This window comes from Odocoileus virginianus, chromosome 18, assembly GCF_023699985.2.
Source record: "Odocoileus virginianus isolate 20LAN1187 ecotype Illinois chromosome 18, Ovbor_1.2, whole genome shotgun sequence".
Classification (NCBI taxonomy): domain Eukaryota; kingdom Metazoa; phylum Chordata; class Mammalia; order Artiodactyla; family Cervidae; genus Odocoileus; species Odocoileus virginianus.
Genome location: NC_069691.1, coordinates 13,116,958 through 13,133,728, shown reverse-complemented (window position 1 = coordinate 13,133,728; position 16,771 = coordinate 13,116,958). Strand labels below are relative to the sequence as shown.

Here is a 16,771-nt window from a genome sequence, read left to right as displayed (position 1 = left end):
TTTTCTGAGAAATACCTAGAAAATATAACTAATGTAAATTTACTTGCATCATTTGAATGATAGAATTGGCAATGTAAATGAACACTTTATAGTAACCCTGAATGAAGATCTTTTCAGGTATTTATTTAAAGAAGAGAAGACTTCCAGGTTTGCTTTCTGGCCTATTGTTAAGTCATTCCAATAAAAACAACTTGATATATTTAGTCTCCTCAGTCAATAGTATTTTATTATCTTTAGGGATTGTTTTGGTCTCCACACAGAGGTTGGACTGCCAAAAAGATAAACCAAGATATGAAACTTAATCTATTCTTCAAAATTAAAAATTATTTTCCCTGGCTATATGGGCATGACTCCAAACTGAATCATCCAAAATAAACTAGTTAATTAGTTCCAGGATGGATAAGACAGACTATCCACAAAAAGATTATACTACATATAAGTTTATAAATATTCATTCTCTTATGTTGATAGTTCTATATTTAGTCTATGGATGTGTGAAGAAAGTGAGTGAGCCTAGTAAGGCTTTAAAAATGTTGTTCATCTCAGTGCATTGATTAAGATGACAGGCCAGGATTCAGAGTCCACCTCTGCCACCTGCTGTTGTGTAAGTATATGCTGTGTGTGCTCTCTACTACTTGCGTTTTCTGCTTTCACTTCCTTCTTCTCCCTTCCTCTCCTACCCCCACCCCAAACTCTCCTGGACCATGATCTCCCTGGGGTCAAGTTCTGGGTCACCTCTGTCACAGTCCTGCCTGCATTGTCCAGCCTGAGGCTTGGCCCAAAGGACTCCTCAGCAAATGCTTGTTTAAAGATGTTTTTAAAAATGCTTTTCAGAAACTCCCTAGCAAGAGGCTAAACCTCCCATTGTGGTCTGTGCATAGTAACTATACATTGCAAACTAAGCTCAGGACATTTATTCTGACAAGGTATGAGAATGTTTGTGGCACAACAGAGTGCATGTTTTGGAATGAAAAAGACCTAGGTTTGAATTCTGCCCTGAATTTACCACTTAGCCTGCAACTTTGACCAGTTATAAAAATGTTGGTGGTTGTTCAGTTGCTCAGTTGTGTCTGACTCTTTCTGACCCTGTGGACTGCAGCATGCCAGGCTTCCCTGTCCTTCACCATCTCCTTGGGTTTGCTCAAACTCATGTCCATTGAGTCAGTGATGCCATCCAACCATCTCATACTCTGTTGCCTCCTTCTCATCCTTTCCTCAATCTTTCCCAACATCAGGGTCTTTTCCAGTGAGTCAGTTTTTCGCATCAAGTGGCCAAAGTATTGGAGCTTCAGCTTCAGCATCAGTCCTTCCAGTGAATATTCAGGGTTGATTTCTTTTAGTATTGGTTGGTTTTATCTCCTTTAAGTCCAGGGGACTCTCAAGAGTCTTCTCCAGCACCACAGTTTGAAAGCATCAATTCTTTGGCACTCAGCCTTCTCTATGATCCAACTCACATCTATACATGACTACTGAAAAAGCCATATCTTTGACTAAATGGACCTTTGTCAGCAAAGTGATGTCTCTGCCTTTTAATATGCTATCTAGGTTTGTCATCACTTTTCTTCCAAGGAGGAAGCATCTTTTAATTTCAGTCATATATTTATTCCAGGGATGCTCTGAAGATTTCACCAGACAGTCAATGTGAAGTGGCTAGTTCAGGATAGTAGTTCCTAGCAGCTAGAACGTGCCATGACTTTGGGCTAATTCCATCCTCACCGTCCCAGCCACAATCTTCATCTCTGGAATGGAGATAAGAACTTCTTTGCACTAGCTGCAGGAATTAGATGAAGCCATGATGTGCTTAGCAAAATTTAATAAACAGTAACTATTATTATTATAATACCATTTTTCTCCTAGTGGCAAGAACTCAAGAAAAGAAACAATTCTCTGTCTTTTCCTTTTCACTTTTTCTATCTCCTTCATTCATGTTCCACAAAAGCACCGGGAAAAAAAACCAAAACAAAACAAGGAAATCAAAGGGTGATATTTTAGAATACTTTTGACATATTCTGAAATGGTGAGGTGCATTTAAAGCTTCTTCAGAAGAAGAGTTGAACACCCTTGTTCTTGTAGCAATAGCAACTAGATAAGCACCAAGGCCTTCTACTTGTGTTTCTGGGCCATTCTTCAAAGTATTGAGTTATCCCAGAATGATTTCTTTCTTTTCTGGGACATGCGACAAGAAGAAATCATTGGTGATGATTACTGTCATCTCCAGCTCCTATCTCTTTTATTATGCATAGGTGAAGCTGCCAAAACTTTGAAAAGTGGTATATATCAAACATATGGCAGTGCAGGGCAGAGGAAATATTGCAGGAAATTTGGAGCCTATACTGCCACTAACATAGGAATGTTTCCTATTTGATTGTGAGTGTGGGTGTGAGTGTGTGCATGTAGGGGCAGTGTGAGAGAAAGAGAGTGAGAGAGAGTAAGAATTTTATTTTATTAAAAAAATTTCTCAGGTCAGAGATACTACTTAAAAAGTAACTTACTGGCTCAATGGAGCATACCATGGGATGGACTCTATTCAGGCTAGATTGAGTTTTATGTTCAAACCTGGGGAAATCTCTTAAGAGTATTTTTTCTTTCCTTTCAGCAGGAGACTGGATTTCATCACTGTGCCCAGAGGATATTACAGGCCCCCCTGCAAATCTTTCCCTTTTTAATCTTTTCTTCTCTTTTTTTTCTAATTTTGTTGTGGTATGAGACCCAGTTTACTATCTCTCCTATGGGACATATCCATCATTGCAAGAACTGAGAAATTTTAAAACATCATAATGTATTGGGGACTTCCCAGGTGGTCAGTGGTAAAGAATCCACCTGCCAATGCAGGAGATGGGAATCCCTTGGTCAAGAGGATCCCCTCTAGAAGGGAATGGCAACTCACTCCAGTATTCTTGCCTGGAAAATTCCATGGACAGAAGAACCTGGCAGCTGTAGCCCAGAGGGTTCCAAAAGAGGACACAATGTAGCGACTAAACAAGAACAACCACATCTGTTGGCCCCCAGAAGCACCTCTTAGTGGGAAACTTACTCAGTGATGCCACAGACTTGCTCTTGGTGACCCAGAGGGCCTTTGGAGTCTAACACACAATGCATCCCACTGGGACCCTGGGCTACCCCGGCAGGCACGAGAGCCAGCAAACTTCCTAGGAGAAACAGTTTTTAAAAGGTCTTTGGGAGCCTAGAATTAAGTCCCTGGAAACCAGAATTAAGACGTTCACACAACAGAGGGCCTAACTCTGGTCTGAAGAAGATATCATGTCCTGCTCAGATTCATCGCACAGAATATGTCCTTGATGGTTGTTACTGGTTGAACGAAGGGAGATGGGGTGAAGTTGAAGTCATAGCTTCAGTTTGAGATGCGGGGTTGGAATGTGAAGGCTCCTGTGAGCACGGAGTCACACCACACTAAACTATCAGGCCCGTTTCAGAAGAGGGAGGAAGTCAATCCAGTCCAAAAATATTCAACCTTTCTCTAACCCTTTTCAACTAAAAACCTGTTGCATGCTCTGGTTGGAGCTGGAGGGGGTGGGAGGGGCTCTCCAAACCAATGAAGCTGCCATTTCCTGCCTTGCCTCACAAACACCCCCTGCCCTGCTCCACCAAAAAGGTCTGTGGGGCAATTTGTACAAACCAGAGCCAATGCACTAGAAAGGAGATTGTCCCTTTAAAACAAGACTCTATGCTACTAAGCCAAAGAATGATAATCCCTTAGAAGCCAGCACATCAAAACTGAGCTGCAAGAGGCATTATACTAAAAGAGCAAGACTGGTTGCACATGGGATGAGCTGTCACCTTCAATTGGTCCCAGATTAAGCAGGTTATTGGTGTGGAGACCTATGCAGTGGGGCAGGGAATGGGAAGCCAGACACCCGCAGTAAGCAATTGTGTGGGCACAAGGCTGCCTCATTAAGGCCACGGGGAAATGAGAGGCAGGCAGGCAGTGTAGGGAAGTGTTAGTGGTTCCTGGGGCCTCAGGACCCAATAGAGGGACCTTGAGGGCTGAACACCCCTGACAGGTACCCCAGACAGTAGAAGGAGGTGAGTGAGGAGGGAGATTCAGAGGCATTTTCTTTGTATAGGAAACCTCCCAAGGAGACTTCAAACAGGATGAGAGGGGCATGAGAAACCGTTGGGAACTGTTACCAAATACTCTTTACCCTGGACATGGTGTTCCAGAGGCTGCTTGCCTTCCCAGGAGGAGTAGATCACTTTAGGGCCGTCATCCCAGTTGCTTCACAGTGCCCTGATGACAACCAGGGAATTTTACAGGCTGTTACCTCCTCCACTGGCCTGAAAGCTTGGTCCTCCAAACCGCCCAGCTCAAATTTGTTCCCAATTTGACTTCTAAGAATGGAGTAAGGCCCGTGACTATAAAGCCTGCAAGACTTTAAGCCCCTTGAAAGTGTTCTGGGTTCTGCAGGCTCACAAATTTATATTAAAGAGTGAGTTTGGTCAGCAGTTTATTAAGCAAAATTGCTGTCAGATACGTTTAGGGATTGTGGTCAGTCTTCCTCATATATGCAAAAAGAGAGCAAGGAAGAATTAATTGTATTTTATGATGGAGACTTTTATTTATGACTTTGTTATAGAGATGATGAATTTCTTCTCTCCTTCTTCACAACAGGTCTGTCAGTTTCGGGGTCTGCCTGGGACACCTGTTCAGAGCAGCGCTCACTGGGAGTTCCCGGCATCACTGTGTTCCTCACCCCATGTCCCCTCAGGAGTGACCCAGTTCCTTTACAGTCACTGTTAACATTTATCCTGCCTGTTTATTCTCAGTACTTACAACCAGCCAAAATATTCTTTATTTACCTATCTCTTTATTAGGATCTCTCTCAGTATTCTTTGCTGTGTCCCTACCATCTTGAACCTTGACCGTCATGTGCCGTGTGTTCCAAGTGTTTCCATGATCCTGTTTAACTTTCTCAACCAATGAGCTGAATACCATCTTTATCCCTATACTCCAAGTGACAGCATTAAACTTAACTTGATCAAGGTTTCACAGTAAGGACAGGTAGAACCAGGATTTGAACTCAGCACTGCTTAGATTTCGAGACTTCAGCTTTTAATCTTATGTTCTTATCTGCGAAGTTCCAGTTGAATTACAACCACCCTCTTGATGAGAAGACTCTTTGCAGGTGTTTCATGGCCAGTCGGTTTTGTACCACCGTTTTGCCATAAAACAGGTAGTGGTCCCAGCAGCTGGGGAGCTGGGTGTGGTGGAATCGGTCTGGAGTCCTCCTGACTCAGAGGGATGGGCAGAAAGAGCATTTGAACTCAGGAGTCCCTCTGGGTGTGGAGGTTTGACTAAGGAGTGGGTAAATAGAAGATCATTCAGAAGTAGGGAAAACAATAAGAGAAAAAAAAGTTGAGTTAATAAATGGATGAGTAAACAAGCCCACAAATGAAGAAATGAATGTATTAATTGGTGGCATGAAAGCAATGTAAGGACTGAGGGAGCGTATTGTTTTATTCTTAGTAACCTGGCTGGTTACTTCGGGGCTCTGATGACAGAAGGGATAAGCTTCAAGCCTCCTGTCCCCTCATTATTTATTTTTCAGCTTTATTGAGGTACAGCTGACAAAAATTGTATGTATTTTAGGTGTACAATGTGATGATTTGATACAGGTACACATTGTGAAAAGATGACCACATTCAAGTTGATAAATGCATCCATTACCTCACATAGTTATGTTTTTTTGGAGAGGGGTGTGGTGAGCACATTTAGGATCTACTCTGTTAGCAAATTTCAAGTACACAATCTAGTATTATTAACTTATTATTGACCAGATTCGGAGAAGGCAGTGGCACCCCACTCCAGTACTCTTGCCTGGAAAATCCCATGGACAGAGGAGCCTGGTAGGCTGCAGTCCACGGTGTCGCTAAGAGTCGGACACGACTGAGCGACTTCACTTTCACTTTTCACTTTCATGCATTGGAGAAGGAAATGGCAACCCACTTCAGTGTTCTTGCCTGGAGAATCCCAGGGACGGGAGAGCCTGATGGGCTGCCGTCTATGGGGTCGCACAGAGTCGGACACGACTGAAGCGACTTAGCATTGACCAGAGATATTTTAATACATCTTTTATTGCTTGAACATTATTGATCGGAGTATATCAATATTCACTTACCTAACAAATTGCCAGCCATAGGCATTAGTTTCTGCAAAAGAACCCCAGTCAGTAATATGTTAACTATTGTCACCATGCTGTACATTAAAGCTCCAGAACTTCCCCATCTTATAACTGGAAGTTTGTACTCTGACCCATCTTCCTAATTTCCCCATCTCCGGCCCTGGAAACTACCATTCCAGTCTCTCTATCCGTTCCCGCACCTCCCCGCAGCTCATCTCTCTCTTCGCTCACTTTGACCACAGGTTGACTGGTCTAGATGGAGCAGAGTCAGCCATGTCTGTTTGGAATTCTTAAGAGGCTCTGGAGGAGGTCTTCTGTTCTGCCTTTTTAATCTGGTGAGAGGGACTCCCTTTGACTTCATCCCAATCAGAGCATGAATGCCAGCTTCACAACCTACTGGGCTTAAAACCTGGAAGAAATAACTTATCCTCTTTGTGCTTCAGTTTCTTTCACTACATAATGAAGATTCTTAATTCCTGTGTGACCTCACCAGAATGATGAAAAATTATATAGAATACACATTTACACCTACACTCACACACACAAACATACACCCAAAGAGCCTAGTGCCATGCCTATAGTTAAATATATATAGCTGTCATTTCTTGAGACAAAGAGAAGGCAGGAAAAAAAAATGGGAGGGGGGAATACATCCCAGTATAATTGTCCTGATTAATGTGATTGATATGGGCAAATGAGTTTCTGAGTAGCAGCTTGTCTTCCTCTTCACTGACATTCCAGAAACACAGTTTTCTAACATGCTGTATTTTCTTACTGAAGGATGGGGCCATTTGATAGCTTCTATATTTCTTTTACTTTTGGGCTTTTCACAGTAACTTATTTTGATTAATATCTAGTTAGTTATAGATTCTTACTTTTTCCTAAATTGCTTTAGAGAATTTATAGAATCGTGTTATTAATATTTTGATGTGTAGATGCTTGAAGTTGGAGTGGTTTGTTCCTGGATTTAGATGTTCTATTTGGCAATGAGGTGATGGAAGCCACAAACATCTCTGGGCTTAGCTGCAGATTCCATACAACCCAAGAAACCAGGTATCCACAAGAAGAAGAAATGATGCCTGATGAACTCCAAATTAGAATCATCAGAAGTTTTCCTCTTCTAGACATTTCGCTAATAACTTAGTCTGTTATGGGTTATACATTGCTGCAGTGATGGGAGGATTGGGAAACATACAGAAAAAAAATGGCTGAGCTTATTTAATATTTAGGAAAATGTACTGCTTTGAGGTGACTTTGCAACATAATGCATTTTTCTATGATAGTGGCAGGGTTTGTAATTAAGTATAATTTCTTAAAGTTCTGTAAAGTAGATTGTATATGTAGTGCATCACCTCTTGGCTGAGGCAGTTGAAAGCTAGCGTGCATCTTCCATCTACCTCTTCCCTTAAAGTGGCTACCTTGAAGGTCCTGTGTTCCAAATGCCGGAGCTGAAAGATGCAGGAAGGCTGAGGTACTGACTTGATACTATATGTGAGAGTAATAAGACTTCATTGTGCAAAGCCTCTGCGATTTGGAGGTTTATTTGTTATTGTAGCACATTATAGCCTATCCTGACTAACTCTGGGCAGTTAGAAAACACTCATGAGACAAAGCCATGGCAGAAAAAAAGGAGTGCAAAAGGAAAGGGTAAAGTCATCCTGCAGAAATTGACTTGTGTTTGAGTCCAGGGTCCATCACAGTCTGTGACTTTATATTAACACCACTAAACCTGTTTTCTCATCCATAAAGTGGGAATAAGAATAGTATATACTTCAGATGTTTAGGATAAGAATAAATGAGGTAATTCAGGCAAAATCAAAGTATTCTTTGTAGTTCCTCGCACATATAAGCACTTTAAAAATGTTTGAAAATATAAAATAATACAAAAACTCATTCTGCCTTATGCAGGATGTCAGTCAATGTTATGAAAGCCAGTTCAGGCAAAACTACAAAAGAGAGATTCTTAAGTTATAAGACCTACAGATGGATTTCAGAAGGTGGATAAATGCCATGAAATTGTATACAAAATTAAGTGCATAAGTAAATGTCTTTTATCTAAATATAATGAATACCAAGTGAGAGTTTTATTGAGAATCTCACTTGGTATAATAGACCATAGGAACAGATAATCAAGTTGAGATATAAAAGATATTACAGTGAAAATATTGAAAGGAAATGAAGACAGATTAGATTATTGTGCAGCTCAAGGATTCGAAAGACTTAATAATGTAGGACTGTGCAGTGGTAAAAGGTTGCCACTTTTGGCTCTGAGCAGTTTGCCTCTCTTGAAATGTCTTCAGTCTCTATTTATCCCTTCTCAGTCAAATGTCCACACCCAGAGGGACTCCTGAGCTCTAAGGAATATTCCCATCCAGTCCTCTGAGAGGTTAAAGATGCTAGGCTTACACCACCACACCCAACTCTGCATCTGCTGTACCCACTACTGACAGTTTTATGACAGGACAATGGAACTGACCACCCAATAAGAAAACACTTGAAAATGAGGCCCTAATTGTTTGTTTTATTTGGAAATGAAGAAGCAAGCAATCGCTTAACTGAAGCATCCAAAGATAGTTTCTATTCAGGTATGTTTGAGTTCAGGAGTGTGAATTATACCAAGACTCTGTCCATCTACTGGTTTTATTTTCCTTCTCAGTTGACTTCTTTAATGTCTAGGTTCTTGCCATGGAGGATGTGATTTTACATTTCATTAAGTAAAAGTTTCAGTTGAATCACTGAAGTTCAATATCTGTTGCCTTAGAAAGAGGTGCTAAACCATATGTGGAATTTGCAGAATTAACCAAAGATGCATTATATAATGCTAAAAATATCTCACCTTTAACAAACAGGTTGACTTACGCAATATTAAGGAGGAAGTAGGAGAATGATTTCTTTGGAGAAAACAGTTTGTGAGAAAGTATGAGTGAGGAGCTTAAAAAAAAATGTATTCCTAGAGCTTGCTGTGCTGTCTATAATCAGTTTCCCCTGCAATATACTACTGTATTTCTGAGGAATCTAGAGGATGAGAGAAGAGTTGACCAGCTTTCCTGGAAGCAGAATGTGTTCAGCTTGCACTTCCAAAGCTTGACAGCAAGAATGGACTGTGTGTTAATATTCTAGGGCAGCCCTAACAAAAGGCCTTAGACTGGGATGCTTAAACAACAGAAACTCATTTACTCACAGTTGTGGAGGCTGAAATCCATGATCAAGGTGTTGGCAGGTTTGGTTTCTTCTGAGGCCTCTCTCCTTGGCTTGCAGGTGGCCACCTTCTTGCTGTGATCTCACAGGTCTTTCCTCTGTGTGACTGTGTGATTTTATAGTGATCTCTCACTATAAGGAGACCAGTCATATTGGCCCACCCTACTGGTCTCATTTTAACTTTAATTGCCTCTTTAAAGTACCTTTACTCAAATATAGTCACATTCTGAGCTACTGGGGATTAGGACTTCCACATATGAACAGGAGGTGTGGGTCTCAGTTCAGTCCATCATAGAATGTGTGGGGCTATATATTGGAGAGGGTTGTCAGGAGAGCTATCTTAGATTCTGCCAGAACGAAGCATGACTTGCAGACACTTGATGGCTGTGGTAACAATAGGGTTCCAGGAGTAATGAAGAAATATTCCTCTGAATGAGGGCATGGAGGATATGAGAACTCCTGTGTTCAAGGTTTCCAAAGAACCCATGAAAATGCCCACAGGAGACAGTCAGAGGCAGAGAGCACAAAGCCAGGACATCACAGCACCAGGCATGTGAGACCTTTCCTGCTGCCTCACTGCTTCCTCCTGCCCGTTCATCCCTCCCTACCTCCATCTTCGATTTGACCCTAAAGGGTAAGAAATCTGCTTAGTAAGTTGGGGAAGAAGGAGATAAAGTTGTAAGTTGGGAAAAGAGAGAAATAAGAAGAAAAGGACCATGTTCTCATTCCTTTCCAGTCTGTAAGTTTTCATCAACCACAAACTCTGATTAGGGGAGGAGAAGTTATTATGACTTTGAGAAAAGGTAGACCTTTGACTAAGAAGCAGGCCTTGACATTCTAAATGCAGAATGAATTCTTAAAAATATAAAGAATTTTTTATTCTTTGAGAGTGAGAGAAAGGAAACAGTTTATTGAAGTCCTCATGGAGGGTTAGAAGAACTTCATCCAATATATTTTCAGAGGACAAAGGTAAAATTTTAAAAAGCCATGTACCATTTAGATTATATGTGTGCTAAGTTGCTTCACTTGTGTCAGACTCTTTGTGACCCTGTGGACTGTAGCCTGCAGGCTCCCCTGTCCATGGGATTCTCCAGGCAAGAATATTGGAGTGGTTTGCCTTGCCCACCTCCAGGGGATCTTCCCGACCCAGGAATTGAACCCATGTCTCTTATGTCTTCATGTCTCCTGCACTGGTAAGTAAGTTCTTTACCACTAGCACTACCTGGGAAGCCCTTAGATCCTGTAAGTTTTATTTATTCTATATGCTAGAGGTCTTAGAGGTCTTAGTGATCAGTCTTTGTGGTTCTAGCAGTTGTCTCAGACTGTGTTGATTGGCTTAGCTGAGAAGATGGACACTCATCCCCAAGTACAGCAAGATAAGAACTGTCACCAGGCTTGGATTAATGCCCATCCCTAAAGTTAGAGGAAGTACATGGATTCCCATTTTCCCAAACCAGTTTGGGAAACACTAGTACCTCAAACACATGTTAAGCTGGCGAAACGAAACAGTGACCAATATGTGATCAGAAACTCTCAAGTCAGTTATATGTTTAGAAATATAACAGGTAGAATGATACTGGGAAATGTCCCAGTATACAAATTAGCAATCCTGGATTTTAGTTGTGATACTGCCACTAACTAGCTGTGTGTGATAGCAGCCACCCACTTAACCTCTCTGAGCCTCAACAGCTTCAGCTACATAATGATGGGTGTGGGCTAGATCCTTTTCCACTGTTCTTTTCTTCTGGCCACGCCTTGCCATGTGCAGAATCTTAGTTCCCAATCATGTATCTAAGTCTCTGACCAGGGATGAACCCATGCCCCCTGCAGTGAAAGTGCAAAGTCCTAACAGCAGGACCACCAGGGAAGTCCCAATCCTTTTCCACTTTTAACCCCATCTATGGAGGTGTTGAAGGCAATGGCACCCCACTCCAGTACTCTCGCCTGGAAAATCCCATGGGCAGAGGAACCTGGTGGGCTGCAGTCCATGGGGTTGTGAAGAGTCAGACACGACTGAGCGACTTCACTTTCACTTTTCACTTTCATGCATTGGAGAAGGAAATGGCAACCCACTCCAGTGTTCTTGCCTGGAGAATCCCAGGGACGGCGGAGCCTGGTGGGCTGCCGTCTAAGGGGTCGCACAGAGTCGGACAGAACTGAAGCGACTTAGCAGCAACAGCAGCAGCATGGAGGTTTAGAAAAACCTTGTTTCTAGAGAGAGGAGTTTGACTTTGTAGTCATTTTATTTTGATTTCTTTCTCAAATCTCTGACAAACAATCTGTCACAACCCAAAAAAAGTACTGGAAAGTTAATTGAAATGTGGATAACTTCCAGAAGCGATTTCATTGCTTCCCTTTTACCTGCTGGGTATAATCATGCCCTAGCTGCCTACATTTTTTTTTTGCTTCTAAAGCATCTTATAAATTAGCAGAAGATCAGATGGGACTTTTATAAACCTGGCAAAACCACTCTCTTTCTTTAAATTGCATCGCCTGCATAATGGGAAAATCCTACTCAGTTTACCCCCTCCAGAATGTGACTTAAAATGATTGGAAAAAGAATGATAAAGCAACAATGGAGAGAATATCCTGCAATCCTTTAATATCCTCTGCATAGTCATTTTCTGCCTATTCTTGCAGTTTGAGATCACAGGATTCTGACAACCTAATAACCCTTCATGCCAATAAAGTCGAGACTGCCTTTTTCTTTGATGTTGCTCGGAACATGCAATTATCCAAGGGCAGGTTGTAGGGTAACGTTTTCATCTACCACAGCTCTTTCTGCCTGAGAGAGACTAGGACAGACCTCTCAGTTTCAGTGAAATGAACTGGCCTGGGATTTGCCAGGTTTGAGATTTTACCTTTCAGAATGCTGGATGCTGTAAACCCTATTTGGAAGAGATATTTTGGCCCTTTAAGAGTGACCATTTTACTTCCAATGTTTTTTTAGATGGAAGATCAAGAAATTTCCATAGTGTCCTACTTCCATCACCATTTAGACTTTCTTTTGAAGCTTCTGTCCCTCTTATAGATATGAAGGGATTTACAGTCAGATTCTCAGGCCCCTGAGAAAGCACTCTGGGATGGAGAGATGGTACTCTCAAGGCAGATGGCTCCTTCCATTCTTACACTCTCCCCACCTACCCTGCCATTTGCTCTGTTTAATAGTAGAAACACTAAGAGAATAAAGAAAAATTAAGAGGTCCCAGCCTTCCAAAGGGAAAATAAGCCTCCCTTTGTGGAATTGTCACTCCAGTGTTCTGAGCCCTGCGACCCTTATCTGCGCCCCTTCCCCACGCAGAGCTAACTCCAGGAAGCTCTCTTTTGACATTGCTGGGCTGTACGAAGGAGGGATGTTCCTGTGCCTCTCTGCATAAACATCACCCTCCTTCCTCCTCCCCACCATTTCCCCAACAGTGAACTACTGTTCTTTGCCATTGCTACTCTTTTGGCAGCCTCAGATGTTAAAAGCGCAGTGAGATAAAGAACAATTATAGATATGAAAATGCTTTCTAGGAGCCTGGAGCAATAAAATCAGAAGATTTCAACATAATCTTTGCACCATCGTACCTTCCCTGTCTGAACTTGAACAAGTCAGTAAATCTCTTAAAAGTTAAGATTTCTTATATATCCAGTGGGATGACAAGTCCTTCTCAGCTCACCTCATGACATGTTACAAGAATCAAATACAATAATGTGCCATATGCAACAGAAATGTTAGCTGTCATGAAGGATTGCACTGCTAATGATTTCATTGCTAACTCTTGTGAATCATGGACTATGGGCTGTTCGTTACTTACATGGATTCATTCTCACAACCCCCTGAGTTTTTAGCGTTATGTCCCCATTTTACTCATGACATGAAGAAAATACAATCTAGATGGTTATTGGACTTCCCTCATGGCTTAGACGGTAAAGAGTCCTCCTGCAATTTGGAAGAACTGGGTTCATTACCTGGGTTGGGAAGATCCCCTGGAGGGGGGCATGGCAACCTACTCCAGTATTCTTGCCTGGAGAATCCCCATGGACAGAGGAGCCTGGTGGGCTACAGTCCATGGGGTCGCAAAGAGTTGGACATGACTGAGTGACTAAGTAGCAGCAGCAGAATGGTTATTCTACCCAAAGTAGTACAATTATTCACATCAGAGTTAGTAGCTGACTCTTCAAAGCAAGTCTGCATAATGCTGAAATCAGCTTTCTTGTGCAAATCTCTAAGGTATTTCCTATAAGAACTGGCCCGCCTGCCTGGGGTAATGAGGGTGTATTTCTGATCTGCTTCGGTGATTCTTCTCCACCTGCAGGCTGTGCAGTGTATCAGCTCTGGTTCTCTTGGCCTCCATCCTCTGACTACTGGTGTCCATATCTTTCTGTTATCCCCAGATTTAAGACAGGAGAGGGCAAATGGCAAAGTCCAGCTGTGACAAATCTAACATATATGTTTTACATGTAAAACCCATTTTTTGAGGTGTAACCAGAGTTTGCAAAAGACCAAGGTGTCAGAGGGAAAATTCATTCTATAGCTTTGATTTGAATGCCTAACAAGTGCTAAGCACCGTGCTGCATGGAGGAATGTAAAGTAAAAGCACAGTGTCGAATCTCAGGCTGTCATCTCTCAGTCCAGGATGTAATGTAAGCCAGTCAACAGAGGGTTACAGTTGAGAACAGTGCATTCTAGGTGAAAGATTCACTGACTAACAATAGGGCAGATAGGAAAGCCAGCTAACTAGAAGAGTGGTTGGGAAAAAAGTGTGTGAGGGAAGACTTCTGGACTGAGGTAACCACACACTTAAGTCTCAAACAATCACCAGAGTTAACATTATAATAAAATATTTTTTCCTCCCTTTTCAGGGCCTGTGCCTTCAATCTCATCGAGCTTTCCATTCCCTATTTCTCCGGATCTTCCACTGATTTTTCCCTTGGCCATAATTTAATTATTAAAAAATTTAAATCTAAAGATTCCTCTTCCATCCTTTTCCCTTGAGACTTGATTGGCTTAAAAACTGTCAAATCCTTGTTGGAGTCAATGAGCCCTACTAAAATTCTTTTGTCCTTAATAATCAGCTAAGAGTAGCTTTAAAGTCCTGAAATGCTATAGACATACCCTAATCACTTCACTGGGCCTACAAGACCTTGAACACTAGACCACTGCTTTGACCATCACTGGACAAGCAAATATCTGGGTAAATTTTTGGCTGGAAGAGCTAATGAATGAGAGAGATGGCAACTTCTCTATTATGCTAATAATATTCTGTAATTTGTGATTGCTTGACTTAGATCTGATGCCTAGTTATTAAGGTTTATTGGTTCAGAATGAGGGAGATAAAGTTGTTAGACTGCCTGGCTTTGAATCTTCATGCTAGTATTTACTAAGTGTGTAACTCTGTGGAAATAGTTAAATTTTCTGAGTTTTATTTTCCTCAACTACAAAATAAGGACAGTACTACTGGTCTCAATTGACTATTGAGAGGAGAAAATGAGATAATTTTCTGATGGCACTTAGTATCCTGACTGGAGTGAACAAAGTGTTCTGTGATGGGTGGTGTATCCTATGGTATTCCATGATGTTTATTGGTGCTCTGTGATGTCCTGTGGTATTCTGTGGTGCCTGTGGTATTGTGTGATATTCTGTGGGTATCGGTGGTGTTCTGTGATGTACTGTGATGTCTGTGGTGTTCTTTGGTATCTGTGGTGTTCTGTGGTACCTGTGGTACTATGTAGTGTTCTCAGGTGTCTATAGTGTCCTGTGATATTCTGTGGTGCTCTGTGGTGTCCTGTGGTGATGTGGTATTGTGCGGTGTCCTGTGGTGTCTGTGGTGACATGGTATTGTGTGGTGTCCTGTGGTGTCTGTGGTGACGTGGTATTATGCAGTGTTCTGTGGTGTCTGTGGTGACATGGTATTGTGTGTGTCCTGTGGTGTCTGTGGTGACTTGGAATTGTGCGGTGTCCTGTGCTGTCTGTGGTGATGTGGTATTGTGCGGTGTCCTGTGGTGTGTGTGGTGACGTGGTATTGTGCGGTGTCCTGTGGTGTCTGTGGTGACGTGGTATTGTGCGGTGTCCTGTGGTGTGTGTGGTGACGTGGCATTGTGCGGTGTCCTGTGGTGTGTGTGGTGACGTGGCATTGTGCGGTGTCCTGTGGTGTCTGTGGTGACGTGGTATTGTGCGGTGCCCTGTGGTGTCTGTGGTGGCGTGGTATTGTGTGTGTCCTGTGGTGTCTGTGGTGACGTGGTATTGTGTGTGTCTGTGGTGACGTGGTATTGTGTGTGTCCTGTGGTGTCTGTGGTGATGTGGTATTGTGTGTGTCCTGTGGTGGCGTGGTATTGTGTGTGTCCTGTGGTGTCTGTGGTGGCGTGGTATTGTGTGTGTCCTGTGGTGTCTGTGGTGGCGTGGTATTGTGCGGTGTCCTGTGGTGTCTGTGGTGACTTGGTATTGTGCGGTGTCCTGTGGTGTCTGTGGTGACGTGGTATTGTGCGGTGTCCTGTGGTGTCTGTGGTGACGTGGCATTGTGCGGTGTCCTGTGGTGTCTGTGGTGACGTGGTATTGTGCGGTGCCCTGTGGTGTCTGTGGTGGCGTGGTATTGTGTGTGTCCTGTGGTGTCTGTGGTGACGTGGTATTGTGTGTGTCTGTGGTGACGTGGTATTGTGTGTGTCCTGTGGTGTCTGTGGTGATGTGGTATTGTGTGTGTCCTGTGGTGGCATGGTATTGTGTGTGTCCTGTGGTGTCTGTGGTGATGTGGTATTGTGTGTGTCCTGTGGTGGCGTGGTATTGTGTGTGTCCTGTGGTGTCTGTGGTGGCGTGGTATTGTGTGTGTCCTGTGGTGTCTGTGGTGATGTGGTATTGTGTGTGTCCTGTGGTGTCTGTGGTGGCGTGGTATTGTGTGTGTCCTGTGGTGTCTGTGGTGATGTGGTATTGTGTGTGTCCTGTGGTGTCTGTGGTGAGTTGGTATTATGCGGTGTTCTGTGGTGTCTGTGGTGACGTGGTATTGTGTGGTGTCCTGTGCTGTGCTGTACTCTGTAGTGTTCTGTCGCTCTCTGTTGTGTCCTGTGGTGTGGTGTTCTGTTGTGTTCTGTGTTGTCCTGTGGTGTCCCATGGCAGCTGTTCTTTTCACTCTGCTGATGGGTCTGGAGTGCTATTGAGTGCTCTGGTTGTCTTAATCTAATTAAGCAGCTGTGGAGAGAAGGAGACAGGCACAAATGGGGACAACCTACCTTCTTATGGTAGGGGAGCAGCTGGAGTGGACCAGTCCTTCAGCCCATTGTGAGGACCAGTATATTTGGAGTTCTGAGGAAGAAGCCCCGTGCTTTCTACCTCAGGCTTTCTGGGAAGGACTCATGAATAGAGCTAGATGAAGAAGACACATGGGGGTGACAATCTCCTCACCGGTGTGCTTGCCTAGGAACCTGAGGCACATGCTCTTATTTTTTGGGTCCCTGCT

General features: G+C 42.9%; 1 protein-coding gene across 1 annotated transcript in view; it reads left to right on the top strand.

The window, feature by feature from the left end:
• The first annotated feature begins 1,941 nt into the window (after positions 1 to 1,941).
• The window catches only part of ANXA1 (annexin A1), a 295,662-nt gene continuing 280,832 nt past the window's right edge, over positions 1,942 to 16,771 (top strand). Inside the window, exon 1 of the mRNA XM_070480348.1 lies at positions 1,942 to 1,960. The gene's annotated coding sequence lies outside the window, so the exon portion shown is untranslated. The remainder of the gene's footprint in view (positions 1,961 to 16,771) is intronic.